Here is a 20,439-nt window from a genome sequence, read left to right on the forward strand (position 1 = left end):
ATCAGATACGCTGGAAGTAGAATAGATGACTAATAAAATGTGAGAACTAATTGGCTTGGCACTGAATTGGTGACAACTATACTTCTCTTTTGGAGAAGGAAATGGCAACCCACTCCAGTGTTCTTGCCTGGAAAATCCCAGGGATGGCGGAGCCTGGTGGGCTGCCATCTATGGGGTCGCACAGAGTAGGACACGACTGAAGCGACTTATCAGTAGCAGCAGCAGCATACTTCTCTTTAATAAGCATACAAGCCACTTGGTTAAAATGCATATTTCTGACTCAGGTCTGGGTGGAATCCAGTGTCTGCAATTCTATTCTAGGTTATGCTAATCTTGAAAGTCCCTTGGACTGCAAGGAAATTCAACCAGTCCATCCTAAAGGAGATCAGTCCTGGGTGTTCATTGGAAGGACTGATGCTGAAGCTAAAACTCCAATACTTTGGCCACCTCACGTGAAGAGTTGACTCATTGGAAAAGACCCTGATGCTGGGAGGGATTGGGGGCAGGAGGAGAAGGGAACGACAGAGGATGAGATGGCTGGATGGCATCCCTGATTCGATGGACATGAGTTTGGGTAAACTCCAGGAGCTGGTGATAGACAGGAAGGCCTGGCGTGTTGCGATTCATGGGGTCGCAAAGAGTCAGACACAACTGAGCGACTGAACTGAACTGACTGAATGTTCCAAAGAAGACACTGCATTAACAAAGCATGATTAAAATACTCAAAAAAAGAGAAATCAACCTGTTTAGGGTTAAAGGAACTGTTCCAGTTCAATTTTCTCAGCTGTGATTTAAAAAATAAGCAATTTGCTCAAATTCACACAGCTAGGAGAAGACTGGTATGGGAAACCCCCCAATCTGGATTTTAAGTCAGTAGAACTTTACAGAAATCATTTTTCTATCTCTTTAAGACTAAAAAAAAAAATTCTAAAATTGTCACTTGAGGTTAACAGTAAATGTGTTGAAAAGGTTTCCTTTAACATACTCTATCCAATTAGATCTCTTTCTTGAAATTTTCTTATGTTACTCCCTCCAGGTTCTCTAGCCCACTTAAAAACACCCAAATCGCAACACCTAAACCCAAATTTCAACAGCTAAAAAAATCTACAAATAATAAAACAATTTTAATTAATGACCCACACAAATTTAGCAGCACAAATTCAAACACTTTACTATAAAACTGCATTCTGCACAGAGGTTTAATTCAAAGTTAAATCCATATACAGAAAATCAAGTTAGCAAAGTCAAAAACTATCCTTAAAAATCTCTTGGGAAGGCGGTATGTTGGGAGCTAAGCATGCATCATCTTTGAAACATCCAGTTTTTCCACCAGATGAGTATTATATAGTCATTTTGTGAAAAAGAATATAAACTCTAGAAATCACATTGTATCTGGCAAGATGCTCATAACCAGAAAACAAGAATTAAGATTCACCTCTTAAATGCGATGCTCTAGGATAGTGCTCTGGTGAGTGGAATGGAGAGTAGACTCTTTTACTATATTTAAAAATAAACTTTCTTTTCTGACTTAAGCCCAAATACTTGAATCTACCAAGTTAAATGGTTGAATGGTGTGATAAGTTACCACCCACATTTAATTAAAAAAAATAAAAAACCATCTCTCCAACTTATATTAAAATCTGGACTAATAAGATTTCCTGAAATTTAGCCTGCAGTATATACTTAAATATAGTAATAATGTGCACAACTGAATCAACTAAATGGGTAAGTAGGGAAATTCCTTGGTGGCCCAGTGGTTATGATTCCAGGCTTTCTCACTGGCATGGCCTGGGTTCAACCCCTTGTCAGGGGAACAGATATGGCGCAAGCTGCAATGTATGGCTCAAAAATAGTGGGGGAGGGAGTAAGTAGTAAATACAATTTAGAATTTTGAAAAGACTGAGCAAGAACTCTCCTTTACTTCTATTTTACAAGACCCTTCCTCACCCTCTGCACAGATGTGAAAATACTTACATGGACAAGTTAGGAGATGGAACCCCCCTATCATCAGCTAGGTTCCCAAGGTGGCTCAGCGTTAAAGTCGAACTGTTCTCTATACAGCACTTCTCCTAGGCCCTCTGGGTAGTTGTATACTTGGTCAGAAAGTTCGCCCTAAAGAAGAAAATAAAAATATATAAGTCATATGCTAAAAAATGCTAGGATGTGCTTCAAGAAGGTTAAGTTGATGCAAAGATTAAGTTCAGGAAGAAGTTTCAGTTTGAAGTGTTTCATTAAAGCACATTACACAAAATGATGTTTTCAAAGGGTTTATCATGGTATCAAATACTGTTTTTATACAGTAAGCATTTCCAAGCTGCAAGAATACATAAGACAGAATTTGAGGTCATGGTCACCTTACCAAGTTGCTCTATCTACCTCAATCAGTTTCTAGGCTTCTTCACCCAATTCCATTTTTGCTTTTACTTACTCTAAAACCCAAATTTCTAAGTGGCCTAAAATTTTTAAATGTACAAGTGCTCTCACTAACCTAACATGTATGCAAGATTTTATATGTGTATCTAATAATCTGAAACTAACCAGAACCTTTCTTTTACTCTCCAAATTCCAAGTTTTTCTTTGCTTAAGTATAAAATCCTACTACATATTAAAAATAAAAGCATATTTTGTGACTTAGCTAATACACTATGTATACAAGTGAAATAACTTTTGAGACCTGCCTAACATATCTGATAAGTAACAGAGGTTTACCTCCTTCTTATTCCTAACCTATCTACATCTAAGTCACTTTACTATCACTAGGAACAACATATGAATGTAAACATTTAGAAATGGTTTTTACCTATTAAGATTTGACTGAACAGACTTATCACCTCTAACCTAAACAACTAAACCTACTATTTGTACTTCAGTGATTGCTATTTTAAAGTAATACAACCTGACAGTATATCTAGAAGATAGGGGGTAAGAATGAAACCAGAATAATGATGAAATGTAGGAATCTTAAGAATCTCAGATTTCAGAAGCACTCTAGACACATCTTCAGCATATCTCATATCTCAACCAGGATAGAGGCACCCTTGGGGGAAGTAAAATGTTCTTTCAATCTATTAGGGGTATCCTGATCACATACTCAATGACACTTATGGATAATTAGGAAAGAATCCATATCAACATGCAACAGTGACTATTAACATCACATTAGATTCCAACGAAATACTCCAAAACAAAGGTTCCAATTCTCCCCAAACCAACATACTTTAAGTAATTAAAAGCCATCCCCACTGGAAACAGAGAAAGAGTTTATTCTCAACTATTCTTCGGAATAGGATAATTATCCTAGCTGAGATAGCCCCTCCCCCATATATCAGTAGCTATTTTGTTGCTCAGTGCAACTGAAGAGCAGTGCTGTGAAATGTTAATGACATTAAACTTCAGGAATTCATGAATGTTCTTCAGTAGTATCTCTAAAACATTTCCACCTAACAGAAAAGATACTAGTAGGAAATGAAAGTTCTGAACTTCAAAAGGCACATTTTAATATAAATAAAGGGGGTACAGGGTCATTTACTTACAGGATAAACAGAATGTTCATTTGTACAGTCAAGATTAACCATTAAGAGGAGGTTAAACAAAAATATGGGGAGGGAGGTGGAGAAAATACAGGGAACACTAAATTTGTCTCATTTAGAGTGGTGTGTATGTCAGTTGGATCACGTACAACACTGTAATCAAATCTCTCAGTTGATTGAAGAGAATGTCCCTTGCTACACTATCTTGGCAAATAGCACAGAGAGAACTAGAGTTAACTGAGTCAGCAACTGACCAATAAAAAGCACCAAAAAACCTCCCATCACTTTGACAGTAACTACCCAGAAACTTAGTATCCCAAGTTATCAGTATGTCTCACCTTACACTGCCTTTATCAGTGACTTTGGTATTCTTTCCAAAACTCTAAAACCCCAGCCTAATCATGAGAAAAATTATCAAACAAATCCAAATGGGGGACATTTTATTGGATACTTGGCTGGTAATTCTCTAGACTGTCAAAGACACGACAACTAAATGCAGTGTGGCACCTGAGACTGGACCCTAGACAAAAAGGACATTAAAAACTGGTGAAATCCAAAGAAAATCTGGAGTTTAGGTGGTAGGCATCCGGTCCCATCACTTCATGGCAAACAGATGGGGAAACAGTGGCACACTTTTTTGGGGGGGCTCCAAAATCACTGCAGATGGTGACTGCAGCCATGAAATTAAAAATGCTTACTCCTTGGAAGGAAAGCTTTGACCAACCTAGACAGCGTATTAAAAAGCAGAGTCATTACTTTGCCAACAAAGGTCCGTCTAGTCAAGGTTATGATTTTTCCAGTAGTCATGTATGGATGTGAGAGTTGGACTATAAAGAAAGCTGAGCACCAAAAGAGTGATGCTTTTGAACTGTGGTGTTGGAGAAGACTCTTGGGAGTCCCTTGGACTGCAAAGAGATCCAACAAGTCCATCCTAAAGGAGATCAGTCCTGAGTGTTCATTGGAAGGAGTGATGTTGAAGCTGAAACACCAATACTTTGGCCACCTGATGCAAAGAGCTGACTCATGTGAAAAGACTCTGATGCTGGGAAAGATTGAGAGCAGGAGGAGAAGGGGACGACAGAGGATGAGATGGTGGATGGCATCACCGACTCAATGGACATGAGTTTGAGTAACTCCAGGAGTTGGGGATGGACACGGAGGCCTGGCGTGCTGCAGTCCATGGGGTCGCAAAGTGTCGCACACAACTGAGCTACTGAACTGAACTGAATGTATCCAAGTCAGTTTCTTAATTTTGACAAATATACCACCTCTTATAAGGTAAACTAGGTGAGAAGTATGAAGTAATAACTGTATTATCTTTGGTACTTTTCCGCAAATCTATAATTATTCCAAAATAAAGTTGTTTAAAGAAAAAAAAAATCAAGCAAAGTATTCATATGATGGACTACTATTCGGCAGTTAAAAGGAACCATTTACTGGTGAGTGCACTGTGGATGAGTATCAAAAACAATCTGAATTTAAGAAAACTTTCACACAATATATACAGTTTCATTTATATGGAAGTTGTAGAATAGACTTCTATAATAACTGCTGCTGCTAAGTCGCTTCAGTCGTGTCCAACTCTGTGCGACCCCATAGATGGCAGCCCACTAGGCTCCTCTGTCCCTGGGATTCTCCACGCAAGAGTACTGGAGTGGGTTGCCATTTCCTTCTCCACTCATAATAACTAATCTATGGTTAATAAAAAGAACAGTGACTGCCTTTGTGGGTAGTGAGGGATGGAGCTTGAAGGGGCAAAAGAGAAGTTTCTGGGTTTGATGGCACTCTTCTCATCATTGATAAAGGTTTGTATTATACAGCTGTATTTTTGTTAAAACTCGTCAAATGGTATATTCAAGATGTGCATTTTGCTGTTATGTAAATTTTACCCAATTTTTAAGAAATATTTAAACTGTTAAACTAATGATATGTGCATACTGAAGTTGGAGGGGTAAAGTGTTCTGGTGTCTCCAACTTACTTTGAAATACACAGAATAAAGACTGATGAATGAATAGAGCAATTACAAGTAAAGCAAAATGTTAATCGGTTACTGAATCCAAGTGAGGGTACAATTCTTTCACTCCCTCTGTATGTTTGAAAATGGTAAACCTGAGTGGCAAGAGGGACGGCACTGATTACTTGATTACGGTACCTTCCATTATCACCTATGACCATCAGGAGCCTCATATCTTTCCCACTAACTCTTCAGGGCTTATTTGCCTTCATAACCAGCATCTGCACTCTCCTATATTTGTAAAAGAAATCAAAAGGTTGGTAGGGCTCTGCCCTATAATCATTCGCTGTATTTCTGCCAGGCCTATCTATAACAACCTTTCCTCATCACATATCGACTCTCCCCCTTGAGCCTTCATGTTCCCAACCAAGCAAGAGAGGCTCAAGGGTGGAAACACGACAGAACACAAAATACCTTAATGTGTCCACGATGCAACCACAAAATCCACTTAAATCTGCTGAAATATCATGGGGCCGTTAACAATGCGCTAGACCTTTTCAGCTTGCCGAATCAGTAACTTAGCCTAAGAAACACACGTTTTCCAGATACACACTGTAAAAGGCTGTTAAAACACCACCGCTGGTGGAAATTGTTAGCCGCTCAGTTGTGTCCGACTTTGCGACCCCATGGACTGTAGCCCGGCAGGCTCCTCTGTCCGTAGGGATTCTCCAGTCAAGAATACTGGAGTGGGTTGCCATTCCCTTTTCCAGGGGATCTTCCCAACTCAGGGATCGAACCTGGGTTCCCTGCATTGCAAGGCAGATTCTTTACCCGTCTGAGCCACCAGGGAAGTACTGAAACACCACCGTTAACTGCCAATATAGTACTTGATAAGCCACCCAAGCCTACTGCTCTTCCTCTCTCGGCCCAGGAATCGTGGCGCGGACTGGAAAACGAAGCCATGGTGACTAATCCTTGGGCTCCAGGAGGCGGCCCGGGGTGAGTGAAGGCGACTCGGCCCAATCGCCAGCGCCGCAGGGGGCGGGGCGGCAGCCCCGAGGCTTCCAGAAGGGGCCAAAGGCCTCTAGCTCGCTACCTGACACCGGGGCTTCCCCGCCGCCGGGCCCCTTGGCGGCGTCAACTTTCCTCCGGCAGAGAGGGGAGGGCCGCGTTCTCCGCACCCTCAGGCACCCGTCCTCCCCCGGCAGCTGTCACAGGAGGCCGGCGCCGGGCCCGCCCCGCTCCATTCATAGCCTAAGGCCGCGGCGGTTGCAGACGCTCGCGCCGCCCGCCCGGGATCCCGAGACGAAGGCGCGGCGCGGCGCCGCTCAGAGCCGGGCGGCGGCACCAGGGCCCCTCGGGGCTGCAGCCCGGCCCCCTCCCCGGAAACAGCAATGCACCACGGGAGCGGGGTGGGGGCCGTCTGCCGCCGGGAGGCGACGCCGAGCCCCGCGGCGGCTAGACCCCCGAGCGCGCCCCCCAGTCCACACATAGGTAGACACACACACACACACGCCCCCTCGCCTCAACCGCGGCCGATCGGGGCTCGGCTCGGCGGCCACCGGAGGCGCGCCAGCCGCCCCAGCCCGCCGCGCCGCCGCCGAGCCACCGGCCGCCGCCGCCACACACGCCGCCAGCCGCCATGTTCGAGGTGGCCGGCTGCGGGGACGCTGCGGGGGAACGCCGGCCGGTCGGCGGGGCCCAGCCTGAGGCGGCCGACAGCTGCCCGAGGCCGACCCACCCCCCGGCGCCCCGCGCCCCGGCCCCGCCCGCGCCCCTCGGGTCGCTACTCACGTGAGATAACGGCCCAAAGAGTCGGGTAAAGCGTCTTCTCTTTTTCGGCGGAATTTTTAAAGAGGGATGTGGTTACCTTGAGCAGAAATACCCAAGGCGGCCTGGGCCATAGGCTGCAGGGACGACGTGGGGGGAAAAGCGCGGCACCGACACCAGCTGTGCAACAGCGGCGGCGGCGGCCGAGAGAGAGAAATGGAACAACGGCGCGGGCAGAGGAAGAAGGAAGGCGAGAGGGCTGGGTGCGGAGAGGATTCGGCCTCGTCACACCGCAGAGCTGGAGAGCGAGAAAGGATGAGAAGAGGCAGAGAAGGCGGAGGAAAAAAAAAGAAAAAAACGAAACACAGCAACCCAGCGAAGAGCCAGCGAGTGTGGGAAGGCGGCGCCGGCGCCGCCAGGCTTTATACCGAGGGGCGGGGCTTGGTGACGTCACAGCCGGCCGGGCAGCCGCTCGAGCCGGACGGCGCGGGGCCGCGGCGCGGAGAGGAGGGAAGCGGGCGGAAGAGAGTGAGGGCCGGCGTGGGGCGAGCAGAAGGGGGCGGGGCGGGGCGACCCGCGGCGCAGGTGCCTGTCCTCCTCCGCACCCAGTCCCCCGCCCCCGGCCTCTTCCAACCCTCCGCAGCTTCCCCGGCCGGTGAAGGGCCAGCTGCGCGAACTTGGGCGGGCGGGGGAGAAGGGAGGTGGCCGGGACAGAGCGCGGCGTCGCCCGCGCCCCCGACGCCCGGGCGCCTGCGCTCACGCCGGAGGCGGGCCGGGGCGCTTTGGCAGCTGGGCCCGGCGGCCGCGGCGCCGAACGCGGTTCGGGCCCGAAGCTGGCGCGACGCCTGCACTGCCTGGAACCTGCTCTGCCTGGAAGAGGGTGAAAGAGGGCGGCCACCCCCGGAACTTCCCGCCTCCGCCCCCTCCTCGAGAGCTCTCCGCTTTGTGCGGGCTCTGTAGGCTACGCCTGGGGACTGCCCTCCCGGGGTGAAGCGTCAGCCCCCGCGGGATGCGGCGCTCCTTTTTTTTTGGAAGCGATTTTCTAAGGGCCAGAACGGCTCGGCCCAGTGTTCGGGTGGTTGCAGGGGCTTGTGACCGCGTGGGCTTGTCCCCAGTGTTCGCACGTTGCAGTGTGGTGCAGTAGGAATTTTTTTTTTTTTTTTTTTTTAAGGAGTGTGGCTTTTACGTCTTTACTTTTACAAGGGTTGAGGCCGGCAGACCCGGTCTTTATTCATGAAGGACCTGTATTGGAGAGGGCATTACCGACGTTAGACGGGCACAGTACTTTAATTCCCTACGTCTCATTGCGCGGTCATTTTAATTTTACTACTCCAGAGCAAACTTATTTTTACTGGGGAACCTAGGACGACCTACATGACTTTTAATTTATTCTCATGTTTTTAAAATGTCTTCGCGCTCGCCATCAGAAACCCTGAGTTCCTCCCGTGCTAACGCCTTGCAGCTCAGATGCAACGGCACGAATGAAATGTATATTGACACACACTCCAAAATCTTTGCAATAAAGACTGAGACTTTTTTCCACTGGCATTTCCCGACCATATGTTTACTTTGTAGCACTGTGGTTGGTACAAATCAGATATGAAAGGAAAAGAGAGCTTTCTTGGGTAAGAAGGTAGCAATGCTGAATGTAGACTCTGAGGTGCAAGTATCAGGTAAAAACCAGGGGTTGTGGATTCTATTCCTGATTTCATATTTCCATATTTCACTGTGCTGTCTCTTGGTTTTTTCTTTTATTCCTTAAAAATTCTTTTCGTTTCAGAACATTTACAAGCACAGCAGTTTACCAGACCCCCTGCTGGAGGGAGGAAGGCTAGAAATGAATACACTTGAAATCTTGGTAACAGTCTAGCAGGGTAAATAAGACAACTACACCAAATAACTAAGTTATTGTAAACAGATAAAATGTTGTGTGGAATCTAGTGGAAGGGGGAAATAACCGCAGCTCAGTGAGAGAAAGGCTACTGGGGAAAGGTAGAGACAGATTTTGAGAGCAGACACTCCAGACAAGGGAAATAAGTGACTTTGAGAGCAGATATTCCAGGCAACGGAACTGCATGAGAAGGCACAGAAATGGGCCAGTTCAAAGAACTGTGAACTAGCTTTCTGGCTCCAACATAGGTACCGCTGCAAATGAGATTGAAAAGGAGGGTGAGGTGAAACGTAGGGATCATAGCCTGAACTTCATTTGGGAACCATTAATCGGGGACATGATATTTTTAAAAGATTTCTCTAGCATCAATGGGATTGAAAATAGAAAGTTTGGAAGAAAGGAAACCATGAAGGCGACTGTTACGTAGTTAAGAGAAGCAGGAAATTTGGAATAGAGGAGAGGAATGCATAGATGAAGGCATAGAAAGAGTAGGGATAATTTTGAATGTTAAGGGAGAGGAAAGAAAGAAAGTGAAGTTCCTCAGTCGTGACCCCAGGGGCTGTAGCCTACCAGGCTACTCCATCCATGCGATTTTCCAGGCAAGCGTACTGGAGTGGGTTGCCATTCCCTTCTCCAGAGGATCTTCCCAACCCAGGGATCAAATCCGGGTCTACCGCATTGCAGGCAGATAGATGCTTTACCGTCTGAGCCACCAGGAAAATGTGATTTGGGGATATGAAACTAATCAACACGGAGAATTATGGAATCACAAATGGAGAGAGAATGTCCCAGTTTGGGGGAAGACTATGAGCCTTCCTTGAGCATAGTCCGAGCTGTCGATATGATATTCATGTAAAAATGGTCCAAAGGTCCCTGAAAACACAGATCTGGAGCCCTTTTGGCTGTAAATTTCAGACCCTCTCCTATAGACATGGTAATTAAGGAAATGTTAAGGTCTAAAGGAAAAGGGATCTAAGCACAGGACTTAAAGAAATGCCAGAGAGGAGAAAAAGAGGACCAGCCCAAGGAGTAGGAGAAGAATCACAATAGTGCGAGGACAAGCCATTCATGGAGGGTGTTCCAAGATGGAATGAATGATCGGAATGTCATATTCCTGAAAGGGATTCTTCTGATTTGAGAAAATGGCATGTCATCGGTAAACTCCAAACTCATGTTAAGAAGTTTGGATTCTTAGCCAAAAATACTTCAATCATAAGGGTGAGTTGAATTTTAGAAAAGGGGAGAGTGTGAGGGTGAGAATAGGGACTGTATATTTGTGGCAGGGAGAACACTTGGAAAGCTATTATAAGGAGAATGATAAGGGCCTGAAAAGAAGTTATGTGTGACCTTTAACTGAATAATTTCAGTGGAGTGAGAGACACAGAACAGGGCAGAGGTTTGAGTCAAGAGAAGCTGAGATGAAGTCAGCAAATGTCCACTCTTTCAACTGGACTAGACCCTACTCCATCATTATACAGTGAAGCAACTCAACAATTTATTATTCAAACCATGTACTCACTCAGTTAGTATTTGTGTATTCAAATCTAAATCATACTACCTTTTATTGCATACAATAGAGCCTTAAAAACTGTCCTGCAATGAACTAGAAAGCATAGTAGGTAACTTTAACAGAATGATAGCTGCCTAATGAGAACAGCATGTTTAATTGTGTTTCAGGTTTGAGGTTTGGGGTTTTTTGCCAAGTCAGGTTACTCATACACAAATCACAGGTAGTGCCAGAGAAAGTATTACTTTTAAATAGAGAGCCTTAAGATAAAATAATACCATTCACACTTAGATCATCCTGGTTTATTGATTCAAACTTGTTTGCTTTTGTGCCAATAGATGTAAAAGACTGAATGAATTAGATCGTTGATAAAGACAAGTCACTCAAAAAACAATGGGTAACCCTAAAATTACCAGCCTATAATAGAAATATCTTGTAGTCACCTATATAAATGTGACAAATAGTCCAATGGTAATTGAGCATGGAAATCATAATTTAATGGGAATGTTTGAAAAGAGCTTAGTAAGAATTTTTATTGTGATACCATGCAGGGCCCTGTGGAGCACCTGGGCACAGAGCCTTTCTGGGTCCCTCATTTCTTTGATTATGGAAAACAGCTTTCATTTAGCCTCCATGACCTTGCCTTAGTGTGCAGTGGGCAGATTCAAGCTGTTGCTAATTAAGGAAGGGAGGGGATGCAAGACCAGGGAGAAATAGTCAACAGTAGCCTTGGGACAAGGTCCTGTTTTCCCATCAATGGATATGAGTGAGTGAATGAGCGAGTGAGTGAAAGTCACTGTGGTGTCTGACTTTTCGAAACCCCAGGGACTATACAGTCCATGGAATTCTCCAGGCCAGAATACTGGAGTGGGTAGCATTTCCCTTCTCCAGGGGATCTCCCAGGGATCAACCCAGGTCCCTCACATTGCAGGTGGATTGTTTACCAGCTGAGCCACAAGGGAAACCCATCAATGGATATACACAGCAATTTTTTCAAACTATTTTGTAGATACTGAAACCCCTTCCAGGAGGCAGAAGTTACGGATCAGTGATGGTATGCTGACCCAAAGTATGTAAACCAACCCCAGACCTGTTGGACTTGAAGGTGGATGATGCCTACTCCTAGCTAGCTCACTACCAACCCATCAGAAGAATGTCCACAAGCTGATCATGCCCTCTTTGAACAATTACTAGAAAACTCATCACTATTTTCCCCAAATTGGGATACCTAGTTTGGAGGGCATGAGCCCACTGTGCCTCTTTACCTGGCAAAGCAATAAAGCTAACTTTTCTGCTTCACCCAAAACTTTGTCTCTGAGATTTGATTCGGCATCAGTGTACAGAGAGACTGAGATTTCGTCACCAACTGCTAAGATACATTCTTAGAGTACACTTTATTTTTTAGAAAACCAAAATATATAGGTTTAGAATAGTTAAAACATTCACATTTTAAGACGTCATATTTCAGTTGTCTACCACATCTTTTTGTACACTGTTGATCTTCCATAAAAGCAACTTGCTTATCAAGAATCTGGCACTGTGTCTTTTATAGACTAGTAAAAATCCAAAATCACGGCAGATGGTGACTGCAGCCATGAAATTAAAAGACACTTGCTCCTTGGAAGAAAAGCTATGACCAACCTAGACAGCATATTAAAAAGCAGAGGCATTACTCTGCCAACAAAGATTCAATAGTCAAAGCTATGGTTTTTCCAGTAGTCATGTATGGATGTGAGAGTTGGACTATAAAGAAAGCTGAGCACTGAAGAATTGATACTTTTGAACTGTGGTGTTGGGGAAGACTCTTGAGAGTTCCTTGGACTGCAAGGAGATCAAACCATTCAATCCTAAAGGAAATCAGTCCTGAATATTCACTGGAAGGACTGATGCTGAAGCTGAAACTCCAATACTTTGGCCACCTGATGCAAAGAACTGACTCACTGGAAAAGACCCTGATGCTGGGAAAGATTGAAGGTGGGAGGAGAAGGGGATGACAGAGGATAAGATGGTTGGATGGCATCACCAACTCAATGGACATGAGTTTGAGCAAGCTCTGGGAGTTGGTGATGGGCAGGGAAGCCTGGTGTGCTGCAGACCATGGGGTCTCAAAGAGTTGGACATGTCTGAGCGACTAAACTGAATGAACTAAACTGAAAAATGAGTAATTAATCATTTACTTGCTTTGTAAATTACTTTGGGAAGACAGTTCAGATTACATACCATTCTCTTGTCAAATAGAATTGATATATGCTATCCTTTATTTGCTAAGTATCTGTTGTTATAATCTCTTAAGAGTTGTAATTCCTTTACCTAGGTTGATTTTCACCTCAAATATGGAATCACTTAACTTGGAAGGAGACTTTATTGTCATGTTTTTGTTTTCTCACAAAATTTAGGGATCAGGTCAGTAGGGTTTTGTGGCATCCCAAAACAGGCATCCTGCATTCCAGCACTGGTATCTTTCATATCACCCATGTCTTTGTCCTTTGAGTTTCTCCAGTGGCTCAGAAGTAAAGAATTCACCTGCAGTGCAGGAGCCACAGGTTCCATCCGTGGGTCAGGAGGCTCCCCTGGAGGAGGACATGGCAACCCACCCCAGTATTCTTGCCTGGAGAATCCCGTGGACACAGGAGCCTGGCGGGCTACAGTTCAGAGAGTCGCAAAGAGTTGGACGGACTGAAGCGATTTGGCACACACATGCGTATCTTTGTCCACAGGATAATTTAAACTATACAGTGGTAAGCCTGGAAAGCAAAGGATGATAGAGTCCAGACACAAACCCAGTTTAAGAGAAAAGAGTTTCTATTTTCATGTCAGTGGCTATGTATGTTATTAGATACAGGTCAGTGTATCTGCCAAGTGATTCTGGGTGGTTTCTAAGATAAGTCATAAACTGTACACTAACATCTTTTATTACTTTGAGAAATAACAAACTATTCACTGTTAATTTAAGAGGACTGTTTTGAAACCCATATTAAAGGGCAAAGCAGTAATCCAGTTTTACGAATTAAATGTAACACACATGACTAGAATAATCAATGGGCTGACACATAAGGTTGCTCCCTCATATCTTCCTCTAATCTTTGGGAGTTAGGAAATCCTTGGAAAATTAATCTCATTTTCACTTTGTTATCCATAAGTGTTTTGTTTGTTGGGTAATACATAGCAAGATAGGCTTGTATCTCTCTGTCTCAAAACAACTGCCTGGCAGATCTCCTAAACTTTTTGGTTCAGGTCATAGAAAATAGGAGCTCTGAAATCTATTTTTGTCCAGTTTGAATTATGATATGCTCTATTTTTTTTTAAATAAATAGCCTAGGTGCTGCCACATAAGCACCTAAATGACTGTTAATAGTGGTAACTGCAGGCTACATTTTGTTCCTTTGTCATTTAATTTGAAGTTTTGCAAGTTCTGTGATAAACATCTGTAGCTATTTAAATTCACTGTACCTAATATTAACGAAAAGGAGAAAAACTCATGCCATAAAGACAAAGAGAGATTAGTTGCTTCTTTATTAAAATAGGGAGAAGGAACATAAATGGTTTGATTTCACAAAAATAACTAATATTTTTGTATCATTCAACCATCTGTAACAACCTTCATTGTTGGTAGTAGTAATTTGAAAACCTTCTTTCATCTTGGTCCTTCTTAGCTAAGTCATTTAATTTTAAGCCACTGCTTTTATTTTTTTTATCTTTCGGCTGCACTGAATGGCTTGCAGGCTCTTAGTTCCCTGATCAGGGTTAGAAGCCATGCTCTTGTGCCATAGGGTCCTAACCACTGGGCCACCAGGGAAGCCCTGCTGAAACCATTTACCATAGATTGGGACTTGAACCCATGAGCTGGGACTTGAACCCACGTGGCTGGCACTCAAACCCAGGCAAAATCCCCAGTACCTGGTTTCAGGACCTATTGAAGCTCAGGTTCTTGATGATGTCTCATCACAGAAAGAATTTAGTGAAAGACAAAGTGATAGGTAAGAAGTGGATTTATTTAGATTCAGAGAGAGGCACACTCCAGACAGGTGGGCCATTTCAGAGGGCAAGTGTGGCTGTGAAATGTGGTATGGTTAGTTTTTATAGGCTGGGTAATTTCATATGCTAATGACTGGGAGGATTATTCCAACTATTTTTGGGGAGGGGTGGAGATTTCCAGGATTTTGGCCACCACCCACTCCTTGGTCTTTTAACAGTGCCTTGGAACTGTCATGGCGCCTCTGGGTGTGTCATTTCACTTGCTGGTTGAGGATCAAGGTCTAGTCTTGTCTGCCATCTTTGTCCCATTAGCTTCTAATCAGTTTATGCTGTGTCCTTGGGCTGTGTCATTCTTTCCAAAGTTGTGCCCTGCCCTCTTCCCTCCTGTTACACCACCTCCACTGCTTATAGAAAATGTATTCCTCATTCCTTTGGGAGAACATCTTCCCCGCCATACCCTGAGCTCCGCTGGGCACTGCTATCTTTTTAACTCTCTGACTTCCTGGGACACAGTAACTGGTTTACAGATTGATAGCTTCTCACCCTATCTTGGTTGTAGAGGCAGCTCAATAACGATTGGTACATATTTGATTCAGACCTTGGTTGGAAGGAGGAGGAGTGGATGGGGAATCATTTCTTCTGTTGTCATCTCATGACAATATGAACAAGGAACTGCTGGCACAAAGGTCCTAGGAGAAAATGAAGCCACCGCTCATTTTGAAAAAGGAATAGTCAACAATCTAGTTGTCCCATTTTTCTTGTTCCTCAGCTATACCAACAGAAAATTTTGTTTTTCTTACTTAGGTCAGTTCCAACTAGTTTTCTCTTACTTGCAACCAAGAATTCTGGCCTACACAAAAGAATGAAAAGAAAAGATCTTCATTTAGAGTCCAAAAATCAATTGCATAAGTACAAGACAGGAGAGACCTGATTGTTGATTATCTAAATACTACCTAAAAAAAGAAAAAGAAATACTGCCTAGAAAAGATAGTTGACCACAGCTGGCCATGAACCAATAAGGCATGTGAGGAATTGCTAAAAACAAGCCCAAAACCAAAAGGACTTGAATACAGTAATTTGGGACATTCAATAAATTAATGCATTGACAAATTACAGGTCAAAGGAAGGTAACAGTTTGGTTTACTGTTTTGGTCAGAAAATAGTAAATTTGGGAAGGGAAACTTTTACTGTTGTAAAGTTCTAGTTAGCACATTATACAGGAGAATGAAAACTAGATAGTTTGGAGGATAACCAAAAAGATGGAGGCTTCCCAGTTGTCGCTAGTGGTAAAAAACCCACCTGCCAATGCAGGAGACATCAGAGATGCCGGTTCAATCCCTGGGTCAGGAAGATCCCCTGGAGGAGGGCATGGCAACCCATTCCAGTATTCTTGTCTGGAGAACCCCATGGACAGAGGAGCCTGGCGGGCTGCAGTCCATAGGGTTGCAAAGAGTCGGACAGGACTAAAGCGATACAGCACAGCACAGCCATAAAGATGAGAAGGTCTAGAAAACAACATACTAATAGGAGTGATAAAAATGTTGGACATAATTTGGGGAAACTCCAGAGAGACCCCAAGTCTTTTGTGCCAAGTGAGGATGCAAGAAGTCTGCCCCTTGAAACAGAGCCATCAGCCAGCCATGTTGGCACCCTGATCTGAGACTTCCAACCTTCAGCACTGTGAAAAATAAAGTTCTATTTCTTGTCCATTTTATGATATTCTATTATTAACAGTCCCCATGGAATTAACCTAACGTTCTCTATAAATCTGTTCTGAGCCAGGCATTGTATAAGCATTAAATTTAATATTCACATATAGTTTAAAAATGGGGGGAAAATCAGAGGGAAATTAGAAAAACATAAAAGCAGAAAGCTATGATTTTTTTATACACCTGGTGCCAGGCACTATTCTAAAGTCCCTTATATTATCATTTAATTCTTCAATAGGTTTGTCAGGTAGGTCTTACTATGCCCATTTTACAAATTAAAAACAGAAGTACAGGGACCTCTCTGGTTGGCCAGTGGCTAATAATACACCTTGTGATGATGTATGAATGCAGGTCCCATCCCTGGTCAGGGAACTAAGGTCCCACATTCCGAAGGGCAATCGAGCCCCCAGGCTGCAGCTAGAGAGAATGGGCCACAGCAAAAGTCCCACGTGCTGCAACTGAGACCCAACACAGACTAAATAAATAACTAAATATTTAAAAAATAACAAACACTGGAAGTACAGTGAGGTTATGTAACTTGCTTAAGGTGACCCAGCTAAAAAAGAAAAGGTTCAGCTTCATATCCAAAGATGTCTAATGCCCAAGACCCAGCTTCAGGCTGCTCAATTACATTGCCTCTTTGACTCGTCTATAAATATGTCAACTCTACACATGGACAAGAGAAACCACAGAGTCAGTCCAGACAGCAGAACTAGGTCCAGTGGGTTCCCTTGGCTATGTTCTACCTCCTTCCTAACCTTGAGTTTCTAAGAGGTTTGGTTTGTGCCTTTCTAGAATCCCTTGGGCTGCAAGGAGATCCAACCAACCCATCCTAAAGGAGATCAGTCCTGGGTGTTCATTGGAAGGACTGATGCTGAAGCTGAAACTCCAATGCTTTGGCCACCTCACGTGAAGAGTTGACTCATTGGGAAAGACCCTGATGCTGGGAGGGATTGGGGGTAGGAGGAGAAGGGGACAACAGAGGATGAGATGGCTGGATGGCATCACCGACTCGATGGGCATGAGTTTGAGTAAACTCCGGGGGCTGGTGATGGACAGGGAGGCCTGGTGTGCTGTGGTTCATGGGGTCGCAAAGAGTTGGACACAACTGAGCAACTGAACTGACTGACTGACTGATGGCCCCTTTAGATTCTTGTCTTATGTTATTGTAATTATTTTCTGAACTTTGCCAACAGTGTATTAAGCTCCTTTATGGCAAGCGTTTTTTTCTTTTCTCTTTAGTCTGATGGAACACTCAACACAGTGCCTTGAACATAGACCTCTGACTACTTTCTAACAATGCAGTAACTGGCAGTGCCCTAGGTTGTCTCATGGAGCAAAAGGCTGTCTTGTGACTGGACTAGCTCAGAGATATAGATAGGATTCTGCCCTGGGAGGATATCGGAGAAGAGGGACCTCTTAGACACTTTCTTTACTTAATCACAAAGTAAAAGTGAACATATTCATTGCCACTCATTAAATAGTATTTTTTAAAAACTAGCAAAATTTAGCATTACTTTAACTTTAAATATGATGGTTACATATTAACATATAAAGAAGTTCTATTTCTTTATAATGCTTTATTTATTCATACTAAAATTAGGATGCATTTTATCTGTAATTAGCCATTATTGATTCCTTCTCTTTTCCAAGAAAATCAGTAGTCTACAATAGAGGAGGAAGAAAAGAAAATGCCTGTCTAATTTGAGAGAACTGAATAGTGAGCTTTTTTGTTTGTTTTATTTTGTTTAATTTTAAATGGTAGTTATAAGCTGGTAAATGGTTAAATGGTAGACATAAGCTGTCCAAGAAAAACTGGGGTGTGTTTTTTCACTTGTGTGCCTAATTACCAAGAAAAGAGTGTTTGCTTTTCAAGGAAAGTGAAAGAATGGAAAATGAGGGTTACTATAATAGTATAACATCAAGAATGCTTAAAAAAAAAAAGTCAGTCATTGTTCTTTGTGCACAAAAACAATGGTGCTTAACAGCACCATTGATTCCTAAATCAAATTTCCAGCTGCCAACCCTTGAGTGGGAGATGACTTAACACAAGCGGTCTGTGTGGCGCATGCCTCTCACTTCCCAGGCACTGTCCCCACTGGCAGCAGAGCTACATGACTATCAAACACTGGGATCCGGCATTTGGTGGCTAATACCACAGTGAAATAATGAACCAAGGCTTTTAGTTGTTAGAGAACAATGGTCATTAAAGCAAAATCAGTATTCTTCAAATATGATGAGCTGGCATTACTTAGGGCCTCTGATCACTGCTTGCTCTGCCCTCTGGTTGCTTAGGTCTGGGGAGTCAGATTGGATTGGACCAAAGCCTGGGTGATCTGTCAGCCCCAGAGAGTACTCCAGACTTGCAGGGAAGAACCAGGACTACGTATTCTACAGTGACAGCTCTAGTCATGAGGAAAGAAACCCTTGGAAAATCTCCTCAGTGTTCTGTCATTTTTGCCACTTTGGGAAACTGCCAAACCAGCTTACTTGACATTCAGCCACACATACAGAATACTGAAAGTGTAGGTGAAGAAAGCAAGAAGGTACTAGAATGTGTCAACCTTGAGGGCCTCCAAAGCTCACAGAATTAGTAAAGTCAACAATAAAAAACAAAACTAGAATTTCAGCTTTCTTGTAATAGAGTAATAGCATTGAAAATGGGAGGATAGCCTTTGTGTTTTTCCTAAGAGCATACTACTTGTAACCTTAAGAAAATTTCTGAACTACTGCAGGCAAGTTTTTTAGTTGGTGAGTATTGCTTCAGCCACAGTCCTTTCAATGAATATTCAGGGTTGACTTCCTTTAGGATTGGCTGGTTTGATCTCCTTGCTGTCCAAAGGACAGCTAGGGACAAGAGGCCACCTGAGTGATCTTGGAAGAAGATTCCCCACCTCTCCCAACTCCCTTCTGTCAAGCCTTGATATGACTGCAGGCTGAGACCCAGAGGTCGATAAATTGTCAAGTTCCTATAGCTAACAAATAGCAAAGCCAAAATTCCTGTCTCTCTTCTACCTCTTAATTCAATTCTCTGCTGTCTTCCCTATGTCTTTAGTCTCCTCTTCTCTTCCCACTTTCTGTCCTCTGCCTTGGATAATTTATTCATTCCTACAGAATTATTTGACAGGTCTATGCTTATGACTCCAACATTGTTGTCACTAGTTTTGATCTGTCATTAAAAATGCAGCTATAAATGGTCAACTGCCTCTAGGACTCCTTTTCTAGGATGTCCTCTGTTATCTCAAACTCAAGATTTCCTTATCTGTAAAACATGAAAGTTAGTTGTTCCACGTGGCTAACTGAAAAGTCTCACTTAGCTGTAAGATTCAAATGAATCTAGGTCCCAAACTAAATTCATCACCATCCATTCCATCCCACTAAACTGAGCCTCCTTTCATGTCTCCCCTGCCCATGCTTGAGAACTTTCAATTCCTTCTTTTCTTTATTTCTCCCATACATAAAACAAGTTCTGTTCATCTTTATTTTGAAATTATCATTTTTTTCTCTTCCCTAGTCCAGTTCTATACCACATATTTAGATAGCTGCAAAATCTGTGGCAAATCTAGTTTTTCCTGCCCCAATCCATTTAGTGTAGATATTTCTTATACTGACTGAGTGAGTGCTCAGTTGTGTCTGACTCTTTGTGACCCCATGGACTGTAGCCCACTGGATCCTCTGTTCATGGGATTTTCCAGGCAAGAATACTAGAGTGAGTTGCCATTTCTTACACCAGGGGATCTTTCCGACCCAAAGATTGAACCCAAGTCTCTTGCATTGGCAGGAGGATTCTTCACCACTGTGCCATCTGGGAAGCCCATTTATGTACTAATCTTCCTTAGATGCTGTTTTCATGTCCTTCCACTGGTAAAAACTCATAACGAAGCTTTGTTTCTTACCAATCATGTCTTAACTCCTCTGCTGGCTTACAAAGCTCTCCAGAATCTAGCCCCACCCTTGAGAGCTAGCGTCTAATCCCCCACGCAAACCTGCAGCTTCAGCCTGTCTGGTTTGCTCATGGGCCCGCGGGAGTTATCTATGCTGGTGTCTCCCTCTAGGACTTTGTACTGTTGTTTTATTGTCTACCCAAATTCTACAGTCCCAG

At 43.5% G+C, this 20,439-nt stretch overlaps 1 protein-coding gene across 1 annotated transcript in view; it reads right to left on the reverse strand.

Moving 5' to 3' along the window:
* Positions 1-7,780, reverse strand: part of AZIN1 (antizyme inhibitor 1) — a 31,105-nt gene extending 23,325 nt beyond the window's left edge. Inside the window, exons 1-2 of the mRNA XM_065902666.1 lie at positions 7,280-7,780; positions 1,975-2,112 (exon numbers count right to left, since the gene is read on the reverse strand). The gene's annotated coding sequence lies outside the window, so the exon portion shown is untranslated. The remainder of the gene's footprint in view (positions 1-1,974; positions 2,113-7,279) is intronic.
* Between the last annotated feature and the right edge of the window lie 12,659 nt (positions 7,781-20,439).

This window comes from Muntiacus reevesi, chromosome 12 (genome assembly GCF_963930625.1).
Source record: "Muntiacus reevesi chromosome 12, mMunRee1.1, whole genome shotgun sequence".
Classification (NCBI taxonomy): Eukaryota; Metazoa; Chordata; class Mammalia; order Artiodactyla; family Cervidae; genus Muntiacus; species Muntiacus reevesi.